Raw genomic sequence first — 24773 nt, 5'->3', positions numbered from 1 at the left:
AGTTCTTCCAAACTCCTGTTAATGTTGATATTTTAACCTCCAAACAAGAATCAAAATGTTGTCAATGGTGTCTAGAATAGTGAATCATTTTCAGAAAATTTTCAATGGATTTTGCCCAAATTCATTAGAGGAATCATTACTTATAGCAGATATAGCCTGACAAAGTGCATTTCTTTAATGGGACTTGAAAGTCAAAATTACTCTTTGATCCATGGGCTGCAGAATACATGTTGTGTTAGCAGGCATGAAAACGACATTTATCTTCTTGTATATCTCCATCAGATATCTTGGGTGATCAGGTGCATTGTTAATGAGCAGTAATGTTTTGAAAGGACTCTTTTTCTGAGGAGTAGGTGTTAGTAGTGGACTTAAAGATAGTCAGTAAACCATGCTTCAAATGAATGTGCTGTAATCCAGCCTTTGTTATTCCATTTATAGAACACATGGAGAGTAGATTTATACTTAAGGGCCCTGGGATTTTCAGAATGATAAATGAGCATTGGCTTCAACTTAAAGTCATCAGCTGCATTAGCCTTAACAAAAAAGTCAGCCCGTCTTTGGAAGCTTTGAAGCCAGACACTGACTTCTCTCTGGCTATGAAAGTTCTAGATGGCATCTCCTTCAAGTAGAAGTCAGGTTCATCTACATTGAAAAAACTGTTGTGTAGTAGAGCCACCTTTATCAATTGTCTTACCTAGACCTTCTGGATAACTTGCTGCAGCTTCTACATCAGCACTTGCTGCTTCACCTTGTACTTTTATGTGATGAAGAGTCTTCCTTCCTTAAACCTCGTGAACCTCAAAGGCCTGTTTTATTCAGGATCTAGCTACTTTACAGTGAGAGAGTCCTTCAGAGTATGTATCCCACCACATAGGCTAAAGTGGAGGTCTTCAGGAACCATGTTCAGTTGAACTCAGTGCCTGTCACAATGATTCATTGAATGAGTAACTTACCTTTGACATAGGTGAAGAAGGTAGCTGTCAGTATAGCATGCAATGATAGATCTGGGACAGAAATGGTGCTGAAAAATACTTCCACATTACTCCCAGTTGATGCCTGCATCCCTTTCTAAATGAGCTTCTTTTAAGTTAAAGCAGATATTATTTAATAAATGGAAATGCCTGCCAGGTTGGTCTCTGTAAGTAACATGTAAAAATTGTCATCAGTCATTTATCATTTATACCTTAGTAAGAATTTATTATATAAACCAAATGAAAGAGTCATCACATGTTTAAGCTAAAGAAACCTTAGACTATATACATTTAAAAATGTAGGCCTGGCAAGGTGGCTCACACCTGTAATCCCAGCATTCTGGAAGGCCAAGGTGGGTGAATCACAAGGTCAGGAATTCAAAATCAGCCTGACCAACGTGGTGAAACCCCATCTCTATTAAAAATACAAAAATTAGCCGGGCATGGAGGCATGTACCTGTAATCCCAGCTACTCAGGAGGCTAAGGCAGGGGAATCACTTGAACCTGGGAGGTGGAGGTTGCAGTGAGCTGAGATCCCACCACTGTACTCCAGCCTGGGTGACAAAGCAGGACTCTGTCTCAAAAAAAAAAAAAAAAAAAAAAATTTAGACTGTGAAATTTAACATATTCTATCCATATTACTCATAGACAGTGAGTTTAAATGTCTGATATAAGATCCTATAACAAACTCTACAACCACCAAGAAAACACAGATTTTTATTTCATTTTTTATTGATACATAATAATTGTGCATACTTATGGGGTGAATGTGATATTTTGGTACATGTATGCAATGTGTAATGATCAGATCAGGGTAATTAGAATATCCATCACCTCAAACATTTATTGTTTCTTTGTTTAGGAACATCCTAAATCTTCTCTTCTAGCTATTTTAAAATATACAATAAATTCTTATTAACTATAGTCACTCTACTGTACTAACAAACACTAGAACTTACTTCTTCTATCTAACTATATTTTTGCACCTATCAGCCAACATCTCTTTACCAGCCTCACCATGCTTCCCAGTTTCTGGTAATCATTCTAGTCTACCTCCATAAGATCAACTTTGAAAAACCAGGTTTTGTGATAAGAAGCTTGTGTGGAGGTTGTGCATGAAAAGACTGGGAGTTGGACACATCTGGCTTTTCCAGTTAGTGATGTGTGACTGGGCAAATTCTTATTCTCTGTGTGTCTTAGTTCATTTTTCACTGAAATAGATAATGTTAGTATGTCCCTCATAGGATTGGTTGTATTAAATGAGATAATGTATTCAAAGAATTTAGCAAATGTCTCATGCATAATAAGTTCAATACATGTTGGCTGAAGATTTGCTTACTCCATCCTTCTAGCTGTAGCAGCAAGCCAACACAGAGGAGAACCTTGATCTTGAGAACATTGATCACCTGGAGCCATTAGAAAAATATCTAAATGTTATCTTAAAAAATAGAGCCATTATAGCTTTTTTATGTAAGCATATTTCAATAATAATATATTTTTTTCCAATTTAAAGGGATATTCAATAGCTTCCTGAGAAATGCAGTCATACATTAGTGGTTATTCACTTTCTGATGATGACATCTAAATGAAATATGTAGTGCACATATCACTCTGCCTAATTCCCACGTTCTTGTTCTCATCTTGAGGATGAATATATTAAAGCTTAGATTCATGGAACAACTAAAAAGCCAGGTTTCTATACTAAACATCTTTACTAAGTTTGTTAAGCATGGGCTCTCTCCATTTAGAGTACATGTAATATAATCCTCTACATCTGAATTCTTCCATATATTAAAATCACTCTGGGCAAAAAAATTCCTTTTTATTTTCTTTTTTGTTACTTTTCTTTCACGTCAGATGGGTAATGTGCCAACGAACTTTGTGTGAGATGTGCCTCCCTCAAACTGTTCTAACAATGCACATCTCATGTATTAGTGTGAAAACCCAATTATCATGCTTATGAACCACAACAGGATTGCAAAAAATATGTCCCCATTTTTTGAGACTCAACACTGATTTTATCTCTTGACTTTAAAGCCTCTTTTTCAGTATTTCAAGTTTTGAGATTATGTAAGGACTAGTAATACTTAAATCTAGCAACTGAGAAGTAACCTTACAAATTGGAAAGTAGGTTATTGACTGAGAGTTTAAATAATAAAATCCATGTATAATGAAGGAGATGAGTCATCTCTAACATTAGGCTTAGAGATTATTAATAATCTTTAAACTTCTGACTCATGGTTTTTGAAATTCCCCAAACACCAGTCAATGAGATCTGGACATAATCTCAGTAAGACAGAATTAGAATGTGATTTTAACATAGTAAGTGGAAATAATCAATTGCATTATATTATTTTAAAATAAGGTATTGGAAGCAGACAAGCTTCCATAGTGAAAGCTAAAAATGAGGGCCGGAGAGAAAACATTCAAATGTTTATTCAGCCTTATCCAAGGAATAAAAACTAACTTGTTGTTAGGTAGTGATTCATTACCAGGACTCACAACAATGATTCAATGAGGAGGGACCATTAAGACTAATTATTGTGTTTTGTCTTCATGTTCTCCATCCATCCATTCATCCACCCATGCCCCCACCCATTTATTTGACAAATATTTATTGAATCTCTACCATCTGCCAACTACTAGTTAGATTATGAACACATGAAAATGAAGGACATAGACCTTGAACTCAGGGAACTCATAACCTAAAGGAAGAGAAACCAGAAAGACACATCAACCATGATTAGTGTAACTGGTAAAATGGTACAAAGAGGAAAGGTATCCAGCCTCCCTTGATGGGCTGGAGGGAAGAGTAGGCAAGAAGAGAGGAAGAGTAGAGGTGGGAGACAGTGGTGGTTAGGTTATAGTGATGGACATTATGAAAAGAGTATATGGGGAGGACATGGGGAGGACATCACTAGTTTAAATTTGGAAGGATGTGTGGAAGTTTGGTATGCAGAGAAAGGGAGAAAAGACATCCTAGGCGGGGCACTGTGTATAAAACAGAGGAAAGACTGAAAAAGTGAGGCATTTTCTGAGAAGACCAAGAAGTTTGAAAAGAGATGAGGCTACAGTTTGGCAGAAGGCAGTTTATAAGGGGCCTCACAGACAATGGAAAATATTTTATAATTATTCTAAAATAATGGAGAATAATTAAATGATGTTGAGTGAGATTATTATGGATTTGTGTTTTGTTTTTACTCATTATTGGTATTGCACTAAATGTCAAGGGTGTTAGAAAGGAGACTCAGGGAGACCTGAAAAAAGGTAGTAACACTGGGAAATGAGAGAAGGAATGGGTATGACAAATACTTAGGTGACAGGATTTATCTAGATTCATGGTTAATTTTTTGGAGTGTAGGTAAGGAAGGGAAGGCAATTAGGATGATTGCCAAGTTTCTGATTTGAATACAAATTGGCTGGTGCTACGTTTTCTATTATTGTTAGGAAACAAAGAGGAGCAGATAATGATGAAGACATGGTGAGTTCAGTTTTGGACCATGATATTTGAGTTTGGCTACTCAAGTGGAGCTTACCAGAGGCAGTTGGATGTGTGAAGCTGCTGTTTGGGAGTGAGATCTGGGTTGCATATTTAAATTGGGGTTTTTAACAACTTAAAGACAGAATTGAAGCCATGGATAAGAACGAGGACTGACGACAGAGACTTGAGTAAATTAACATTTAGGAAGAGGAAAAGTAAAGGGAACTCAGAATGTCTAAAGAACTAGAAGAACCAGGTGAGAGTATGGGCTTAAACCATGGAAAGAGAGTTCTGTAAAGAAAAGTGAACAAGAGCATTTAATGTCACGAAAAGATCAAAAGAAAGGTGAGAAATGTAGATGTTTTTTGATTTTGAAATGTAGGGGTGCTCTTAGTCACCATTAAGTCATTTTTATACAAAATATGAGTTGTGATTATGACCTACAATGTCCTATGGGAAACTAGCTTGCCAACTTTAAAAAAATCACTTAGTAGTAATTGAGTCAGTGGCCAGGAGAAATGAGATCTTCCAGCAGTAACAATGGACATATGCTCACTGGACAAGTAGGGCAGCTACTGTGTTTCTTGTGGGCTAGTAAAAGTTTTAGATTTTACATGTTTGGATTACAAATATGTTGTTCCTCAAGATATTTTTGTTGACAAGCAATTCGACCCATTTGTGTGCAGCCGCTGTGGTTGATCTGACATTCTTATAGGGCTTTTACAGGGAGTTCTGCCCTTATCTTCTTTCTTGATTAATTGGCTAAATCATATCATCATATCAATTTATTTCAAGAATGCTTCTGGTAGCTGGAACACGTGCTCTGGAAGTCTCCTCCCCTTGCTGTGCCTCCCATTCCTTTAATTAATTTTGAAACATCATTTGTGTGGAAAGAAGATTATTCCATGTTTATATAATCACTTATATGCTAGCTGTGCTCTGAGATATTTGATTTGATAAGATGTGAAGTGCAATGTTTTGAAGACTTTACTTTCCAGTAAAACTTTCATTGAGCTCTGCCTCATAGATATAAAGGCTTTTCATGCTGATGCTGGGAATGGCATAAATGATGGTGGTAGGGTTACTTAATAGAGACAATGACAAATGTTGTTAAAGTAGTCCATCCCAGCTGGAACCTGAAATGAATGGGCTTGGGAGAAGAAGAAAAAATATTTCTTGTCTGTTTCAGGGAGGGTGGAGATAACCAGAAATGCATCATTTTGAAGGAACAATCAGGAGAGTGTAAGAGATATATAAATTCATTCATTCATTAAAAAATTAATTGAACACCTACTCTATACCAAGCATTGTGCAAAGTGCTGGCCATGTAGTAATTAACAAGATAAACAAGATCTCTGGATGCACAAAATGGGAGAATGTAGTATATTTTTAATTTCAAGACTTGAAATTGAATTGAAGTAAAAGTTGTCAGAAAAGGCCAGGAAAAATGGCAGTAAGACTTGGGATCTCCTGTTTAAATGATCTGAGAGCATTTGGATACCATTCTTCTTAGATGAGCAAATCTCATTGTTTATTGAATTTAGGCCTGACACAAGAAGGATTTTGACCTACATTAAAGTTTTACACTCCCTGGGATTCTTCGTGGTGTCATTCTTCCCTTAGTGTAATCCTCCCTCCTTTAACTGTCATGCTTGTTTTCGCCAGGAACCTTTCTGTAGGAACCTTGGCAATATAAACACAATGGTTAAAAACATGAGTTTTGTAATCAGACTGACCAGGACTCTGGTTTGTCATTGATGAACAATGTATAACCATAATTACTTCATTAGACTTCTGTGAGATTAGGTGAAATGAATACCCAAAGCTTTTAGCACCCAATGTGCCTGATACATTGTAAGTGTCCATCATTATTAGCATTGCCCTGGATTCTAATAGTGACCCCAGAGATAGTGCTAATGCAGAACTGATAGCAATAAGAGACAAATCCACCTGTGTACTAGCAACCCTTGTGAGTCACACCTGGTAATAACTATTATATATTAAGTACTTATTATGTCCCAGCTTTATGCTAAGTAACTTACACATGAGTTGACAGTATCTATTCCTCCTTACCACTCTTCTCCTCTCATTTTTTTGCTCTTACTGTTAAAGTTCTGAGGACACCCTAGAAATAGGGCATCCCCCCAAAATTGGGGTCAATATGTTAGAAAGGCTACACAGGTCACAGCAGAACTCTAATCTCTCAGACTCCCAAGTTTAAGACTGCACTTTCCCTCAATGCTGTATTGAGGTCTTTTTCTTTATTTTCCTGGCCAAGTCATCAGAAGTTGGTTGAAGAGAACAGATCCTGAATAGTTACCTTCATGACAAGTAATAACAGCTACACACTTTCCCATGGTCTTCAACCCAGACAGATTTCTGTCTCCTCACTGTGGAAGGTGGTAGGGTGAATACCATGAAACCACGTGCTGCTTTCTTTTTTACCACTGGCAGAGTTTCACCCTGGTTGAATGGGTTCAAAGAGAAGGTTTCACTCTAACTACTGGCCTTACAGACACCTGGAACGTCTGAAGCATTATTATTATGGCTGACTTGTTCTGAAGAACTCAGGCTTTTCTCATTTTTAGAAAGTGTAATTTTGTGTACTTGTTTGAAAGGAAGAGAAATACTGCCCTCAGAAATGAAAATTCTATCACAGCATTACTGTTAATTAGATATCATATGTATATCGAGCTGCAGATAATAAAGCAGCTGTGTTGAGCCCCCTGTGATGGCTGAAGGACCTGGTTCTTGGGTTAAAGAGGACAGACACAGGCAGGTTCTCCTCATCATTCTACCTGTGATTCGCTCAGTGGCCTGTTCTAATCTCCCTTTCTAAAATTCAGGCAAATGGTAATTTTCTTATCAATAGTACTTAGTCAAATTTCTTACAAATTTGAAATGTCAAATAGAAAACTCCCACGAAGTTGAGCTCGTAAATTAATCATGATTGCAGGAGCTAACCAGCAATGCCACTGGGCTAGACTTCAGCTCCTTTCCTGTGGCCCTAACGCCTCCAACTCAGTGACTCCTTTCTCTACTCATTCTCTCTGCTGCTGTTTAGGTCAGGCTCATTCACTCCCAGCTTAGTGTGCTTTTCCCTTGGACAAGATGACAGAAAGTTGACCTGCCATCATAGTGTTTGAGTCCTTCCCAATCATGGGAAACTGGGAATGACTGTGTACACTCTTAAACTGTGTGGTAGAGGTGGAGAGGAGAAGGAAGAGGATAGTTGAGTCTGAAGCCTATAGCTTAGAGAGTCCTGGTGAAAAATTGCACTCACTGGGCAGTGGTGTTACAGAAACAGGCTTAATTTGGATTAATCTTTCTGTAAATCTTTATCGAGAATTGTTTCATACAACAATGTCACTGGACTTCTCTGTTGTTTGTCTCTCTTTTGCATAAGTTTAACATAGTTATCTTTAGTTTTTCATTCTTAGGTATGATGTTGGTTGTCAATACTGATATTCTTTTTCATGTTAAGGAAATATCTATTACACATTTTTAAAGAGTTCATTTAACTAAAGCAACAGTTTTCAATTTGATTGAATTTCTTTTTGACGACAACCAGTTAAGAAGCTTTTATTGTTTTTCTTATTTAATATAATGGCACTCATACCAACCACACTATTGGGAGGTTTTAAAGGGCTAAATATGTTAAGTTACTAGAATAGTGTCATATAGTGTTAGCTGTTATTATGATACATGATGTGGTATGTTATCTTAATAAATTACAGATAACCCATTCTTACATTCCTGGGATTAAACCCCAAAGCCTCTGTCAACCTGGGCTGGTGACTGATGTGTGCTCCATGGTGGGGGAACTCTAAACATTGTAAACACCTTTTTTCCCTAGGAGTTCCATGTTTTCCCTTGGGATTATAATTGTGTACATGCCAGGCATTAACTTCCCTGTCTCCCAGCAAACACTGGTAATAAGAGATCTGCCAGTGCTTACAAATTGAACAGAAGTGGTCTCACCTGCTGTTGGTCAGATTATTTTGAATGGTCAGCAGAGTGTTGTAATAATAAAAATATCGAAATGAGAGGTAGATTTGTTCAGAGGCAATTCACCTTGGTGTTTTTACACATCTTATGACAGCTTTAGTTCTAGACTGTCTTTTCCAGGATGTTTGTATAGCACACAGGCTTGGGAGCTAGAGATAGTATCTCTCTCCAGGTCAGACAGTAGATTTGTTTCCTGAAAAAGATAATATAGTTTCTCTCTGTGGAGCAAAGTTTGGGCAGGTTTGCTTGCAGCCACTTAAAAGATGGCAAGTTTCCTAAACTTAGGGTTCCTCAGCTGGGATGGGACATGGATGTGTGTGCAGCATCTGCCCAGGCCTGTTCTGTCGTTCCCTTTCCTGATGGGATTTAGGGACAAAGGGACATATGAGAACATGGAGCTTGTGCTGCATGCTCTGCCATGAGTAAAAATAGTCCAAATCAGTTTGGGCTTGTTTCCTTTCCAACTAAATTTTGAAAGGGTGACAAGTCAGCTTAGTACCTATGCTGTTGCTTAGAGATTGCTTAAGCTCTTGACAAGAGTTACACAAATGACACTATAGCAAAATGGTCAAAGTAAAGTACTGCATGTGAACAGGCAATTAACTCAGGGGAAATCTAGCTAAAAATGTATGGAAAGTTTCTTGATTTTACTTAGACATGTAAAATAAAGATACTCTTTATTAAACATATATCAAAAATTAGGTACTTATCAAATTGACTGAATTTTAAAACATATTTAACTGTGCTGATGAGAGAATGAACATAGTTACCTTGTACAATGCTTTCAAGAGAGTGAATTCTTACTGTATTAATTTTCTATTGCCATGTAACATTTGAATCTCTGAATTCTTTTTCTGGGATCAGCTGGAGAAAACGCTCTGCTTTTAAAGGACTCATGTAGTTAGGTAAGATCCACCTGGATAATGTCCCTATAGTAAGGTAATAGAATCAGGGAATCTATCATATCCATAGTTCTGGGATTGTGCAGAGTGTGTACACAGTGGGAAGAGGGGGACATCTTAGAATTCTGCTTACTGTGGTTACTGTAATCCTGGAAAGCAATCTGGCAATATCTTTTGCAATTATGCATCCATATACCTTTTGATTCTGCAACCCAGCTTTTAGAACTTCCTTTTTATAGAAATAAGTACAGCAACATATAAGAATAAAAGTTCAGAAATGTTTTCTGCATTGTTTTTAATGACCTCAAAAGGAGAATGCTTGAATAAATTATGAAATATCAAAAGCATTCTTATTATAAATGACTTTGATCTTTATTGATTTGTACAGTGACAAATGCAAATTGTTGAGCAATAGGTGTTTAACAATATGATTCTATTTTGAAAAGAAAAATACAGAAACTATATGTGTATACACTGTGTGTGTGTGTGTGTGTGTGTGTGTGTGTGTGTGCGTGTGTATGAACATGAAGAAGCAGGGACATCAACCTGTTAATTAGATTGCCTCATGGGCTAGGAATGGAAAGAGTTAGATGGGGTGGTGAATGGGGAGACTACTAGGAACTTTATCTTTACACATCTCTGCACTATTTCACTTGCTATAAGTAATATCTCACTTTTGTAATTAGAAATAATAAATATTACAGAAAGCTAAACCAAATGCATATCTCTTGTAGAAAGTTTGCAAAACACAGTCAAGCCTAATGAAGCAAATACAATTATCCACAATCCAAACATCCAGCCATATTTCCTTTTAACAGTTTACTATATTCTATGCACATACATCCAAAAATTCAAAGTGCTAATATTACTTTGAATCTTGATCTTTTTTGTGTGTGAATATATTACAGATGAAAGTCCATCTTCATCCTAGGATTGTGTACATAGCTATGAATATTTTCTTCCATGGTTATTATGGTCTGATTTTAAATATTTAAATGTTTAATTCCTCTGAAATTTATTTTGGTGTACAGTGCTAAATGAGGATCTAATCATCTACATTTTTTTCCCAACTGGTAAACTTTATCTCAATAACATTTATCAAACAGCCATCCCCATTGATTAGAAATGCCACTTATATTATATACTGAATTCTTATACAAAGGGTCTTTGAAAAGTTCATAGAAAATGTTGAATATAAAGAAAACCATTTCAAAAGTTTTTTGCAACACAATAAACTTGTACTAATTTGTGATAAAATATCTGAACAAGATCTAGCTTGAGGCTCTAGGAAGAATAAGGCATCAGTTTGAAGAAAGTCCCTATCAAGAGCAACACAAATTCTGCTAAAATTGAAGCAAGAACAAACATCCAATTTATGATGAAGCTTGAGTGGAAGAATGGTGAAACCACCTTTGCTTTGTGATAGATTTATAGAGACAATGCCCCAAATAAATCAGTAGTTTACAAATGGATAATTTATTTTAAGAAAGGACAAATGATATTGAAGATGAGGCCCACTATGGCAGACCATCCACATCACTTTGCAAGGAAAAAATTCATTTTGTTTGTGCCCTAATTGAGGAGGACTGATGATTCACAGCAGAAATAATAGCCAGCATCACAGATGTCTTAAATGATTCCGCTTACACAGTTCTGACTGAAAATTAAAGCTGAGCAGCTTTTCACTCAATGGGTTCCAAAGTAATTGTATCCAGATCAGCCGCAGAAAAGAGCACAGCTTTCAATGGGAATTTTAAATGAATGAGATCAAGACCTTGAGACATTTCTTTGAAGCACTGTAATAGGAGATGAAACACGCTTTTACCAGTGGGACCCTGAAGACAAAACCCGATCAAAGCAATGGCTATCAAGAAGTGGAAGTGGTCCAGTTTGCATACAGGGCAAGAGCAAAGGTTGTGGCAACATTTTTGGGGGATACTCAGGGTATTTTGATTGTTGACTTTCTGGAAGGCCAAAGAACAATAACATCTGCTTATTACAAGACTGTTTTGAGAAAGTAGCCAGAACTTTGCAGAAAACAACCAGGAACGCTTCACTGAAGAGTCCTTTTTCACCATGACAAAGTTCCTGCTCCTTCCTATCACCAAACAAGGACAATTTCATGAATTTTGATGGGAAATGATTAGGTTACAGTCCTGATTTGGCTCCTTCTGACTTCTTTTTGTTTCCTAATCTTAAAAAAAATCTCTAATGGGCATGCAATTTTCTTCGGCTAGTAATGTAAAAGAAGACTACATTGACATGGTTAAATTCTCAGACTCTCAGTTCTTTTTTTTTGTTATTATACTTAAAGTTCTAGGGTACATGTGCACAACATGCAGGTTTGTTACATATGTATACATGTGCCATGTGCCATGTTGGTGTGCTGCACCCATTAACTTGTCATTTACATTAGGTATTTCTCCCAGTGCTATCCCTTCCCCATCCCCCCACCCCACGACAGGCCCCAGTATGTGATGTTCTCCGCCTTGTGTCCAAGTGATCTCATTGTTCAATTCCCACCTATGAGTGAGAACATGCGGTGTTTGGTTTTCCATCCTTGTGATAGTTTGCTCAGAATGATGGTTTCCAGTTTCATCCATGTCCCTACAGAGGACTTGAACTCATCCTTTTTTATAGCTGCATAGTATTCCATGGTGTATATGTGCCACATTTTCTTAATCCAGTCTATCATTGATGGACATTTGGGTTGGTTCCAAGTCTTTACTATTGTGAATAGTGCTGCAATAAACATACATGTGCATGTGTCTTTATAGTAGCATGATTTATAATCCTTTGGGTATATACCCAGTAATGGGATTGCTGGGTCTAATGGTATTTCTAGTTCTAGATCCTTGAGGAATCACCACACTGTCTCCCACAATGGTTGAACTAGTTTACACTCCCACCAACAGTGTAAAAGTGTTCCTATTTCTCCACATCCTCTCCAGCACCTGTTGTTTCCTGACTTTTTAATGATCGCCATTCTAACTGGGGTGAGATGGTATCTCTTTGTGATTTTGATTTGCATTTCTCTAATGACCAGTGATGATGAGCATTTTTTCTTGTGTTTGTTGGCTGCATAAATGTATTCTTTTGAGAAATGTCTGTTCACATCCTTTGCCCATTTTTTGATGGGGTTGTTTAATTTTTTTCTTGTAAATTTGTTTAAATTCTTTGTAGATTCTGGATATTAGCCCTTTGTCATCTGATCTTTGACAAACCTGACAAAAAAAAGAAATAGGGAAAGGATTCCCTATTTAAGAAATGGTCCTGGGAAAACTGGCTAGCCATATGTGGAAAGCTGAAACTGGATCCCTTCCTTACACTTTGTACAAAAATTCATTCAAGATGGATTAAAGACTTAAATATTAGACCTAAAACCATAACAGCTCTAGAAGAAAACCTAGGCAATACCATTCAGGACATAGGCATGGGCAAGCACTTCATAACTAAAACAAGAAAAGCAATGGCAACAAAAGACAAAATAGACAAATGGGATCTAATTAAACTAAAGAGCTTCTGCACAGCAGAAAGAAACTACCATTGGAGTGAACAGGCAACCTACAGAATGGGAGAAAATTTTTACAATCTCAGTTCTTTAAGGATGGACTAAATAGCTGGTACCATCACTTACAAAAGTGGCTTAAACTTGATGTAACTTATGTTGAGAAATGCAGTTTATATTTTGTATTTTTATTCCATTTTCTCATGAACTTTCAAAAGTACTCTCACATATATTTTCAGAAATTCAGTTCTACTCCATTGGTATGTATTTCTGAAAATTTGGTTCTACTGCATTGGTCAGATTATGACTCTAGTGACACCTCATTAAAAAATGTACTATAGCTTTATAATATACATTCACATCTGGTTGGGAAATCTCCCTGCTACTGTCGTATTTCTAATAGTTTTGTTTGTTGCTTCGTTTTCTTTAGGCTTAGCTCCCTTGTTATGTGTTTGCTTTAACCACAACTCTATATAATTTTGCTCCTTCACAGCCCAACATAGTTGGGAAAAATGTACCACTATGCTGAGTGTCTGACTTTAAATTTATGATTACTCATCTTAAGTATTATGCTTCCCAATAATAGTCTATATTTCCCTATACTATTTACTCTCCCACTCTTCTAGATGATCATTTTGTACCATCTCTTTTCTCTTCAAATCTTTCCTTCCCAATCCTCACCCTCAGTTGTAGCCTCTGCTTCCTCCTCAATCTTCTGATTACTAAGCATTTGAGAGCCCCAGAGTCCTCTTCACTTTTCTATTTACACTCATTGCCTAGGTGAGCTCATCCAAGCTCATGACTTTAAGGGGCACCGTTACACTAGCGATTCCCAAACTTACAGTCCCAACCTTGACCTCTTCCTTTAACATCAGGGTCTAGCTGCTACTCATTTTTACTTTGAAGTATTGATAGACATGTGAAGTTTAAAAGTTCCACATTGAACTCCTAAATGTTTTCCCCCAAACCTGCTCCTCTCATGATCTTCCCCATTTCAGTATAGGGCAACTCTATTTTTCCAGTGCCTCAAGTCAAAAGACAATTGGGATTGTTCTTGACTTTGCTGTTTCTTGCATACCACACACCTGCTCTATTAGCAAATTCTATCACATCTGCTTTCAGAGTATTCTCACAGTCTGACCCCTTCTTAGCATTCCTGCAACCATCCATGCTGGAGGGATCATTATCCTTATTGCAATAGCCTCCTGGCTGGTTTCCCTGCTTCTTCCCATGCCAGCTCTTCCGATGTGCTCTCAGCAAGTGGCCGCAGTGATCATGTTAAAACATGAATCAAATCATGTCATCTCTTTACTCAACCCCAAAACAGTTATCCTCTTTTATCTAAACTTTCTGTAGTTTCAGTTACCAGTGGTCAACCATGGCCTGAAAATATTAAATGAAAAATTGCACAAATAAACAATTTATTTCACCATCCCACCCAGGACATGAATCATCCCCTTGTCCAGTGTCTCTATGCTGTCCATGCTACCCACCTGTTAGTCACTTAGTAGCCACCTGGGTTATCAGATCAACTATTGTGGTATTGCAGGGCTTGTATTCAAGGAACCCTTATTTTATTTAATAATAGTCCCAAAGCATGCAAAAATAGTGATGCTGGAAATCTAATTATGCAAATAGAAGCTGCAAAGTGCTTCCTTTAAGTGAAAAGGTGAAAGTTCTCCATAAGGAAAGAAAAAAATTGTAGGTTGAGGTTACTAACATCTATGGTAAGAAAGAATCTCTTATCTGTGAAACTGTGAAGAAGGAAAAAGAATTTCAGGCATTGTATACATAGGGTTTATCTATATAAACTATCTGTGGTTTCAGGCATCCATTAGGGGTCTCGAAAAGTATCTTCCTCAGATAAGGGAGGACGACTGCACTCTGCCATTCTTATTTCATCTATCCCTCTGTCTACTCCCTAGACCTTCTTGATTATTATTACTTTCAATAGAGCTTTTAGAAATTACATTTTGCATTATAAATTATAAATACATGTAAATATTAATTCATTCCACCTTAGTAAGTCACATGCACATAATGTCTTTTGATAAAAATAGACTATAATGAGGAGAGTAAATGTTGTACTCTATCTGAACTGCATCGTTGAGGACATGAAAAATGACTTCATCACATTTTTTGAGGTTAAGTATTTACAACTGTGGTCTTTATCAGCATGACTTAAGATGTCAAATATAGTAGGTACATAATGTCATTTTGCTATATTCCTTTTTGTCTCTATTAATGTCATTATGTCTGGGTCTACTTTATATGATATTAATATAGTCATTTCTGCTTTTATTGATTATGCATGATATATCTTTCCCCATTCTTTTACTTTCTTCCAACCTATGTCATGTTTGAAGTGAGTTTCATGTAGACAGTACATAGCTGGATTGAGTTTTAAAAATCTACTTTGCCAATCTCTTTCAGTTTGTGTAAGTGTGACATTTTATTACTTGTTTTCTGTTCATTCCCTCTGTTTCTTGTTTCTCTTCATTTCTTGGCTTCCTTTGGGTAATTTACACATTTTTTAAGAGTTTCATTTTTATTTATTTATAACATCTTTGATTATATCACTTTGTGTAGTTTTCTTACTGGTTGCTCTAGGTATTTCTGTGTATATACATAACTTTCCTTAGCCTACTGGTGTTGCTGTTTTACTACGGTTAGTGGTAACCTAAGTGTAGAAACCCTATTTCCATTTTAGGTCTCCTTAGCTTCTTCTGCTTCTAGGTATAATTGTCTTAAATATTTCCTTTACATACATTGAGCATCACATCAGATGGTATTAGAAGTTTTACATCAACTATGAAATATGCTTAGTGAACCTCATGAAGTGAAAGATAGTCTATTATATTTGTTACTGTTTTTTCTCATTCAGTTGCCCTTCTTTCTTGTCTGAAGGCCCCAGCCTTCTTCTGTTACCATTTTTGCTCTGTCTGGAGAGTTTTTAAGCCCTTTAAGGGTAGGTCTACTGGAAACAAATTCTCTTCATTTCCCTTCATCTGAGGATGTCATTGTTTCTCCTTTGTCCTTGAAAGGTAGCTTTGTCAGGTGCAGGATTCAGAGTTAACAGTGTTTTCTCTAAGTACTTGAGAAATCTTTCACCAATTGTTTTTGTGACCTCCATGGTTTCATATGAGAAATCTGCTGTCATTTGCATTGGTGTTCCTTTACACGAATACCTCCTCTCCTGTTCTTTCTCTCCCCTCCCTTCCCCTCTCCTCCCCTCCCCTCCCCTCCTCTCGTTTCCTCTCCTCTCCTTTCTTGTTTTCCTCCACCTCCTCTCTGGAAATTAGTTTCTATTGTACTGGCAATCTGATGAAGGACTGACTGGTGAGTAATCTTGGAAGCAAATCCTCCAGCCTTAATCAAGCCTTCAAATGACTGTAGCCCTGGCTGACAGCTTAACTGTAATCTCCCAGGAGACTTTGAGCCAGAACCACGTAGATCATTTATGACCCACAGAAACCACGAACTAATGCATTCTTGTAGTTTTAAACCACTGAGTTTTGTAGTAATTTATTATGCAGGGAAAGATGACTAATGCAAAAATCCCATTAATTAGATCAATGTCCCACAATGGGTAATTACTATCACACATACAATAGAGCAGATATTTCATTTTTATGATTGGATAGACCTACTGGTATGCAAATTGGAAATAAGCATTTATAATATGTGCTGCATATATTTGAGGGAAATGTGCACAATGGCCTTTTGTTTTGTTCATCACTGAAATCCCACATTATAGGAGAAAATATGTTTTGTTTAGTTGCTGATGATCTCATGACCTTTAATACAGCCTGGCAAAGGTATGTTGGGGCTCATAATTCCAGGATACCCACTATGTTTGCAGCAAGAATGGGTGTTACTCTGCTAAAGGAGGTTGAGCCCAAGCTCTGTTTCACACCTTATTTTTTAAAGTAGAATAGTTGATTAATAATACACCTTTTGATCTTAATTGATGATTAAAGGAAATAGTGAGACTTGTGGATACAATCAGATAACAGTCACTGGCTATGCGTCTTTTCAGTGCTGTGTAAGTTAATGGAAAGCATGTGAGTATAAGACTGTCTTTTCCACATTAGAACACTAGATGTCAAGAGGAAAGGTGCTCCTATGAGTTTTAAAAATAACGGCTGAGTTAAGAAGATTTCTTCATGACACCGTGGTGCTGAGAATGATGGTAATAACCATTCAAACAATTTCATATAGTTAGAACTTCCATTAAGTAGTTCCTGGATCCCCCAAATTTGAGTAAACACTTACCTGACACATAGAAGACATTAAATGATAGTTATAATTTTATTATTTTTTGGATATGTATTATTTTTTGGTGCTCCCTAAATGTTTGACACTGTAATAAACACGAGGAATATAAAAATAAATGTGACCATCAAGGAGTCTAGAAAAGGGAGAAAGGCACATACACTAATCATGTGCATGCCAGACAGACATTGCTATGCTGGAGGGATTCACAGAGAACATGAAGAAAGGCATCTAGCTCAATTTGGATGGGTGGCTAGAAAGGCTTCCTGTAGGAATGCTATTTGAGAAAGATCTTAAAGGAATAGTGACAATAGAGTATGTAATTGGTTAGGGGCTTGTTCATGACACATTTCCATATATTTTAGAAGTCAGACAAGCAGGTGTTCATCCTATTTTGAGGTGCTCAACCAGGACTCTCACTTGGTGGGTGGCGATCCCATTTCTCCATAGAGTTGGTTTGTATTTTCCTGGTGTAGTATATATATGTATACCCTTCTTGCAGTATTTTGCCTTGTTTTCTCAAACTGTTTGCTTGCAAAAGCTGTTTCTACTCTCTTTGATATTCTTTACTCATCATCCATTGAACTCATTCACACCCACCCTTCAAATACATACTCATCCTTCAAATTCTTTCTTTAGAAGTATTTCCCACTACTCTAGGTTGAATTGGTTATCATCTCTCCATCCTTCTTACTCTTGCACACTCTTTATATTCGTTAATGATTGTCTGTGCATGCGACCCGGGATAGTTTTAACTTTTGGAAGACAGGACATATGTCCTATTGTGATGGGTTCATTGTTAGTCTAGTCAGGTTAAGCACTTACAGAGGAGTTAATGTTTAGAGGAAAAGAGTTTTATGATTAGATTTGCCATCTAGAAATATGACTTTTGCAATAGGGAAGATAGAGTAGAGGAGGAGGCATTGGAGACAGAAAGGCTAGTTAGAAGGCTATTACCACTAATGCAAATTAAAATAATGAATATGAATAAACAAACGAAACTAGAAAATTTAGTGGGAAAGGATATCATTCCCAATCAAATTGAAATGAATAGAGATGCAGAAGGGAGTCATGTTGTTGGATTTCAGCTGTCCTTTGAGGAATGGAAAGAATTTGGATAGACAAATTGTGTGGGCGAAATCATTCAGGTAGGAAGGAGAAAATATGGGCATATATGGAAATGATTGCTGAAGGAACCAAAAAAGTAACTTTTCTCTAAAAGTTACTGTCCACTTATACAGTCATTGACATAAGGTGGGTTTATGCAGGCTCTCCATCTGCTGTTTTAGATACGATCATAAAATAGCCCATCAGAAATTAATCTGGCTAATTTCTATTGAGTCTACAGATCTCAGCTAACTTTCCTTCCCGCTAGACCAGCAGTATATAAGCTGAGTATCCATACCCCAGAGGATAAGTAAAGCCTTTCCTAGGGGTAGTCACAGGTAGTTTCAAGGAAACACATTTCCAGGCCCTCAACTTCCAAATATATTATTTTTTAAAATTAACCCACGATATTCCACCACCTGCCTATAGGAATATTTTGGGCTCTTTTCTCAGCCCACTTTCATAATTGGTATCTTTGTCCTTTATAAAATAAATTCACATCTATTACTCATCCTGAATCTTACTATGCTACATTCCTCTGCGGAGTAAAAAGTTCTGAGGGGTCTAAAAGAAGGGACCATTTGAAATATTGGTATTAGAGAAATCTCCTTTGGTCAAGGCTCCATAAGGTTTTTTGTTTGTTTTATTTTCTTTGCTTTACACGTGTTTCCATCAAAAGCAAAGCATGCCATAGAAATGAGATATTTTGCCTTGTGTTGTGATGGTCTGAATTCAAATTTAGTGTAGAGTGGGCAGTGGAATAATGATAATTGTCATTCAATAACCTTGTCCTTCTTCCCTTCTCCAACTAATGTCACTGAATGTAGTAACCCCGAGGGAGAGTCACTTAAGAACAGTAGAATTTTAGAAAGAAGCAGGGAGGGAAGTTGGCCTTACTGCATTCAGCAACAAAATTATAGTAAGTTTCAGTACCTGCTCTCTCTCTTTCTCTTACTCAGAATTATAATTCAGAAGGAGCTGGTTGTTACAGGAATGCATATTAACATTTTGTTAAAATTGAATAATGTCAGAAAGTATGTTTGCTTTGCCTGATTGGTTTGGCAATGAAGATTTGCTTTGTTCATTACATTATGTGGCACACCATTTGTGCAAGTAGCCTCTACTAAATCTGCAGTTTCAAGATTTGGAAGACAATATATTTGAATGTAAGATTTAGTTAATTATTTCTATAAGATGAAATGTTTATATTTTTAAATATAAGAATTCAAGGCCAGGCATGGTGGCTCACACCTGTAATCTCAACACTTTGAAAGGCCAGAAGAGTCGCTTGAGCCCATGAGTTTGAGACTAGCCTGAGCAACATAGAGAGACCACTGTCTCTATGAAAAAAAAAAAAAAAAATACAAGGTGTGGTAGCACACACCTGTGGTCCCAGCTACTTGGGAGGCTGAGGTGGGAGGATCTCTGGGGTCCAGGAGGTCAAGGGTGCATCAGGCAGTGATCGCTTATGCCACTGTACTTCAGCCTGGGTGACAGAATGAGACCCTGTCTCAAAAAAAAATTCAAAATATATTTTTAAAAAATTTTATTTTAAGCTCAGGGGTATATGTGCTGTGCAGGTTTATCATATAGGTAAATTTGTGTCATGGGGGTTCGTTATACAGATTATTTTGTCACCAGGTACTAAGCCTAGTATCCAATAGTTATTTTTTCTGCTCCTCTCCCTCCTCCCACCCTCCACCCTCAAGTAGGCCCCAATGTCTTTTGTTCCCTTTTGAAAGAATTTCATAGTAGTTTGCTGTGGGGTGTCACCTAGGTCCTCCCTTCAGGATAAAGGGACTGATTTCCCCAACTGCCTGGAATAGTGACTGCTCACAGCCTTGTCCTCTCTGGGAATTGCCCTCTGCTGAAGGAAACTTCCCTTCCCAAGGCTATGGCTCTCCTTGGGATCAGCCTACACTCAGTGGTTAATCCCATGCAGGTGGTATAAAGGCCCCACTTTTGCCTCCATTTTGGAATATCTCTGAAGGGCCATCTCAGCCCTAGGTCTCGAACGAAAGGAAGTGATTCTCCATGGCAGAGTAACAGCCACAATTATTAATTATTTATTAAGTGTTAATAAGAGCCTTTTGGATTTACTTCCCAGAAAATGAGAAAGTGAATGATTTTGTAATATCTGGGTAACAAATTATTTAGCAAATTAGGTGGTTTCCAACTTTTTGCTTTCAATAAAGTTGCAGGAGGGTCAAATTAAGTTGTTAGTGATGAATATTAAAAATAATTTCTAGAAATAGCTTATCATCTGATTTCCAGATATAACTCAGAAAGAGACCAAAGAAATTGAGTAAATTGAATTGAGTAATTGAAGCAGTGTGATGCCTCCGGTTGTGTTCTTTTTGCTTAGGATTGTCTTGGCTATTTGGGCTATTTTTTGGTTCCATGTGAATTTCAAAATAGTTTTTTTCTAATTCTGTGAAGAATGTCAATGGTAGTTTAATGGCAATAGCATTGAATCTATAAATTATATAGATTTATATATATGGCCATTTCACCATATTGATTCTTCCTATTCATGATCATGGAATGTTTTTCCATTTGTTTGTGTTCTCTCTTATTTCCTTGAGCAGTGGTTTGTAGTTGTCAAAGAGATCTTTCACTTCTCTTGTCAGCTGTATTCCTAGGTATTTTATTCTTTTTGCAGCAATTGTTAGTGGGAGTTCATTCATGATTTGGCTCTTGGCTTGTCTGTTGTTGTATAGGAATGGGTAGTGATTTTTGCACATTGATTTTGTATGCTGTGACGTTGCTGAAGTTGTTTATCAGTTTAAGAATCTTTTGGGACAAGATAATTCCTAGATATGGAATCATGTCATCTGTAAACAGAGACAATTTGACTTTCTCTCTTCCTATTTGAATGCCCTTTATTTCTTTCTCTCGCCTGATTGCCCTGGCCAGAGGTTCCAATGCTATGTTGAATAGGAGTGGTGAGAGAGGGCATCCTTGTCTTGTGCCAGTTTTCAAGGGGAATGCTTCTAGTTTTTGCCCATTCAGTATGATATTGGCTGTGGGTTTGTCAAAATAGCTCTTATTATTTTGAGATATGTTCCATCAATAACTATTTTATTGGGAGTTTTTAACATGAAGGGATGTTGAATTTTAGTGAAAGCCTTTTCTGCATCTGTTACGATAATCATGTGATTTTTGTCATTGGTTCTGTTAATGTGATGGATTATGTTTATTGATTTGCATATGTTGAACCAGGCTTGCATCCCAGGGATGAAGTTGGCTTGATTGTGGTCGATACGCTGTTTGATGTACTGCTGGATTTGGTTTGCTGATATTTTATTGAGGATTTCTGAATCGATGTTCATCAGGGATATTGGCTGAAGTTTTCCTTTTTTGTTGTATTTCTGCCAGGTTTTGGTATCAGGATGATGTTGGTCTTATAAAATGAATTAGGGAGGAGTCCTTCCTTTTCAATTTTTTGAACTAGTTTCAGAAGAAATGGTATCAGCTTCTCTTTGTACCTTTGGTAGAATTCAGCTGTAAATCTGTCTGGTCTTGGGGTTTTTTTTTTTTTTTTTTGGTTGGTAGGTTATTACTGCCTCAATTTCATAACTTGTTATTGGTCTATCCAGGGATTCAACTTCTTCCTGGTTCAGTCTTGGGAGGATGTACATGTCTAGGAATTTATCCATTTCTTCTAGATTTTCTAGTTTATGTGCATAGAGGTGTTTATAGTATTCTCTAATGGTTGGTTGTATTTCTGTGGGGTCAGTGGCGATATACTCTTTATCGTTTTTTATTATATGATTCTTCTCTGTTTTCTTTTTTATTAGTCTAGTTAGCAGTCTATATATTTTATTAAGTTTTTCAAAAAACCAGCCGCTGTTTTCATTGATTTTTTTTGAAGGGTTTTTCATGTCTCTATCTCCTTCAGTTCCACTTTGATCTTGGTTATTTTTTTTCTTCCGCTAGCTTTGGGGTTTGTTTGCTCTTGGTTCTCTCATTATTTTAGAAATCACGTTAGGATGTCAATTTGAGATCTTTCTAGCTTTTTGATATGGGCATTTAGTGCTATAAATTTCCCTCTTAACACTGCTTTAGCTGTGTCCCAGAGATTTGGTACATTTTCTCTTTGTTCTCATTCGTTTCAAAGAACTTTCCCTTTCTGCCTTAATTTCATTATTTACCCAGGAGTCATTCAGGAGGAGGTTGTGCAATAGCTGTGTAGTTGTGTGGTTTTGAGTTTCTTAACCTTGAGTTCTAATTTGATTGTGCTATTTTCTGAGAGACTATTTGTCATAATTTCAGTTCTTCTGGATTTGTTGAGGAGTGTTTTACTTCCAATTATGTGATCAATTTTATAGTAAGTGCCATGTGGTGCCAAGAAGATTGTATATTCTGTTGTTCTGGCATGGAGAGTTCTGTAGACATCTAACAGTTTCACTTGATTCAGAGCTGAGTTCAAGTCCTGAATATCTTTATTAATTTTCTGTCTCAATGATCTGTTTAATATTAACAATGGGATGTTAAAGATGCCCATTATTATTGTGTGAGAGTCTAAGTCTCTTTGTAGGTCTCTAAGAACTTGTTTTATGAATCTGGGTGCTCCTATATTTGATGCATATATATTTAGGATAGTTACCACTTCTTGTTTAATTGAATCCTTTACCATTATGTAATGCCCTTCTTTGACTTTTTTGATCTTAGTTGGTTTAAAGTCTGTTTTGTCAGAAACTAGGATTGTGACCGCTGTTTTTTTCTGCTTTCCATGTGCTTGGTAAATATTCCTCCATCCCTTTATTTTGATTCTATATGTGTCTTTGCATGTGAGATGGTTCTCTTGAATACAGGACACCAATGGGCCTTGACTCTTTATCCAGCTTGCCATTCTATGTCTTTTAATTGGAACATTTAGCCCATTTACATTTAAGGTTAATATTGTTATGTGTGGATTTGATCCTATCATCATGATGCTAGCTGGTTATTTTTCAGCCTTGTTAATGTAGTTCTTTCATAGTGTCATTGGTCTGTCTACTTCAGTGTGTTTTTGCAGTGGCTGGTACTGGTTGTTCCTTTCCATATTTGGTGCTTCCTTCAGGAGCTCTTGCAAGGCAGGTCTTGTGGTGACAAATTCCCTCAGCATTTGCTTGTCTGAAAAGGATTTTATTTCTCCTTCACTTATGAAGCTTAGTTTGGCTGGATATGAAATTCTGGGTTGGAGTTTCTTGTCTTTAATAATGTTGAATATTGGCCGCAAACACTTCTGGTTTGTAGAGTTTCCACTGAGAGGTCTGCTGTTAGTCTGATGGGATTCCCTTTGTAGGTGACCTGTCCTTTCTCTCTAGCTGCCCTTAACATTTTTTCCTTCATTTTGACCTTGGAGAATCTGATGATTATGTGTCTTGGGGTTGATCTTCTCATGGAGTATCTTACTGGGGTTCTCTGTATTTCCTGAATTTGAATGTTGGCCTGTCTTGCTAGGTTGGGGAAGTTCTTCTGCATGATATCCAGAAGTATGTTTTCCATCTTGGTTTCATTCTCCCTGTCTCTTTCAGGTGCCCCAGTTGTAGGTTTGGTCTTTTTACATAATCCCCTAGTTCTTAGAGGTTTTGTTCATTCCTTTTCATTCTTTTTTCTCTAATCTTATCTGCCTGTATTATTTCAGCAAGATAGTCTTCGAGCTCTGAGCTTCTTTTCTCTGCTTAGTCTATTTGGCTATTGATACTTGTGGTTATCTTATGAAGTTCTCGTGTTGTGTTTTTCAGCTCTGTCAGGTCATTTATGTTTATCTCGAAATTGGTTATTCTGGTTATCATCTCCCATATTGTTTTATCATGATTCTTAGCTTCTTTGCATTGGGTTAGAATATGATCCTTTAGCTCAGGGAAGTTCATTATTACCCACCTTCTGAAGCCTACTTCTGTCAGTTTATTCATCTCAGCCTCATCCTTGTTCTGTGCCCTTGCTGGAGAGGTGTTGTGATCATTTGGAGGAGAAGAGGCACTCTGGCTTTTTGAGCTTTCAGCATTTTGCTATTGATTCTCATCTATCTACCTTTGATCTTTGAGACTGGTGACCTTTGGATGGGGTTATTGTGGGGTCTTTTTTGTTAATGTTGATGTTGTTGTTGTTATCATTGCTTTCTGTTTGTTTTTCTTTTAACATTCAAGCCCTGCTTCAATAGGGCTGCTGCAATTTGCTGGGGGTCCACTCCAGAACCTATTCACCTGGGTCCCTCCTGCACCTGGAGGTGTCACCAGTAGAGGCTGCAGAACAGCAAAGATGGTAGCCTGCTTCTTCCTCTGGGAGCTCCATCCCAGAGGGTAACTAGCCTGATGCCAGTGGGAATGCTCCTGTATAAGGTGTCTGGTGATGCTTGTTGGGTGGGGGTCTCACTCAGTTAGGAGGCATAGCATCAGGGACCTGCTTAATGAAGCAGTCTGGCTGCCCCTTGGTGGAGTGGGTGTGCTGTGCTGAGAATTTCCTGGACTCTTCAGAGCCAGCAGGCAGGAAACACTAAGACCGCTGAACCACAGAGACCATGGCTGCCTCT

General features: G+C 37.3%; 1 protein-coding gene and 1 pseudogene across 5 annotated transcripts in view; one reads left to right on the top strand and one right to left on the bottom strand.

The window, feature by feature from the left end:
* TNFSF4 (TNF superfamily member 4) overlaps positions 1–24773 on the top strand; it is a 286979-nt gene that overhangs the window by 188995 nt on the left and 73211 nt on the right. The gene's annotated exons all lie outside the window — the stretch shown is intronic.
* On the bottom strand, positions 2824–2948 carry LOC115899487 (annotated as a pseudogene).

This window comes from Rhinopithecus roxellana, chromosome 8 (assembly GCF_007565055.1).
Source record: "Rhinopithecus roxellana isolate Shanxi Qingling chromosome 8, ASM756505v1, whole genome shotgun sequence".
Lineage (NCBI taxonomy): Eukaryota > Metazoa > Chordata > Mammalia > Primates > Cercopithecidae > Rhinopithecus > Rhinopithecus roxellana.
The sequence above is the reverse complement of the archived record's forward strand: the minus strand, read 5'-3'. Positions and strand labels throughout refer to the sequence as shown.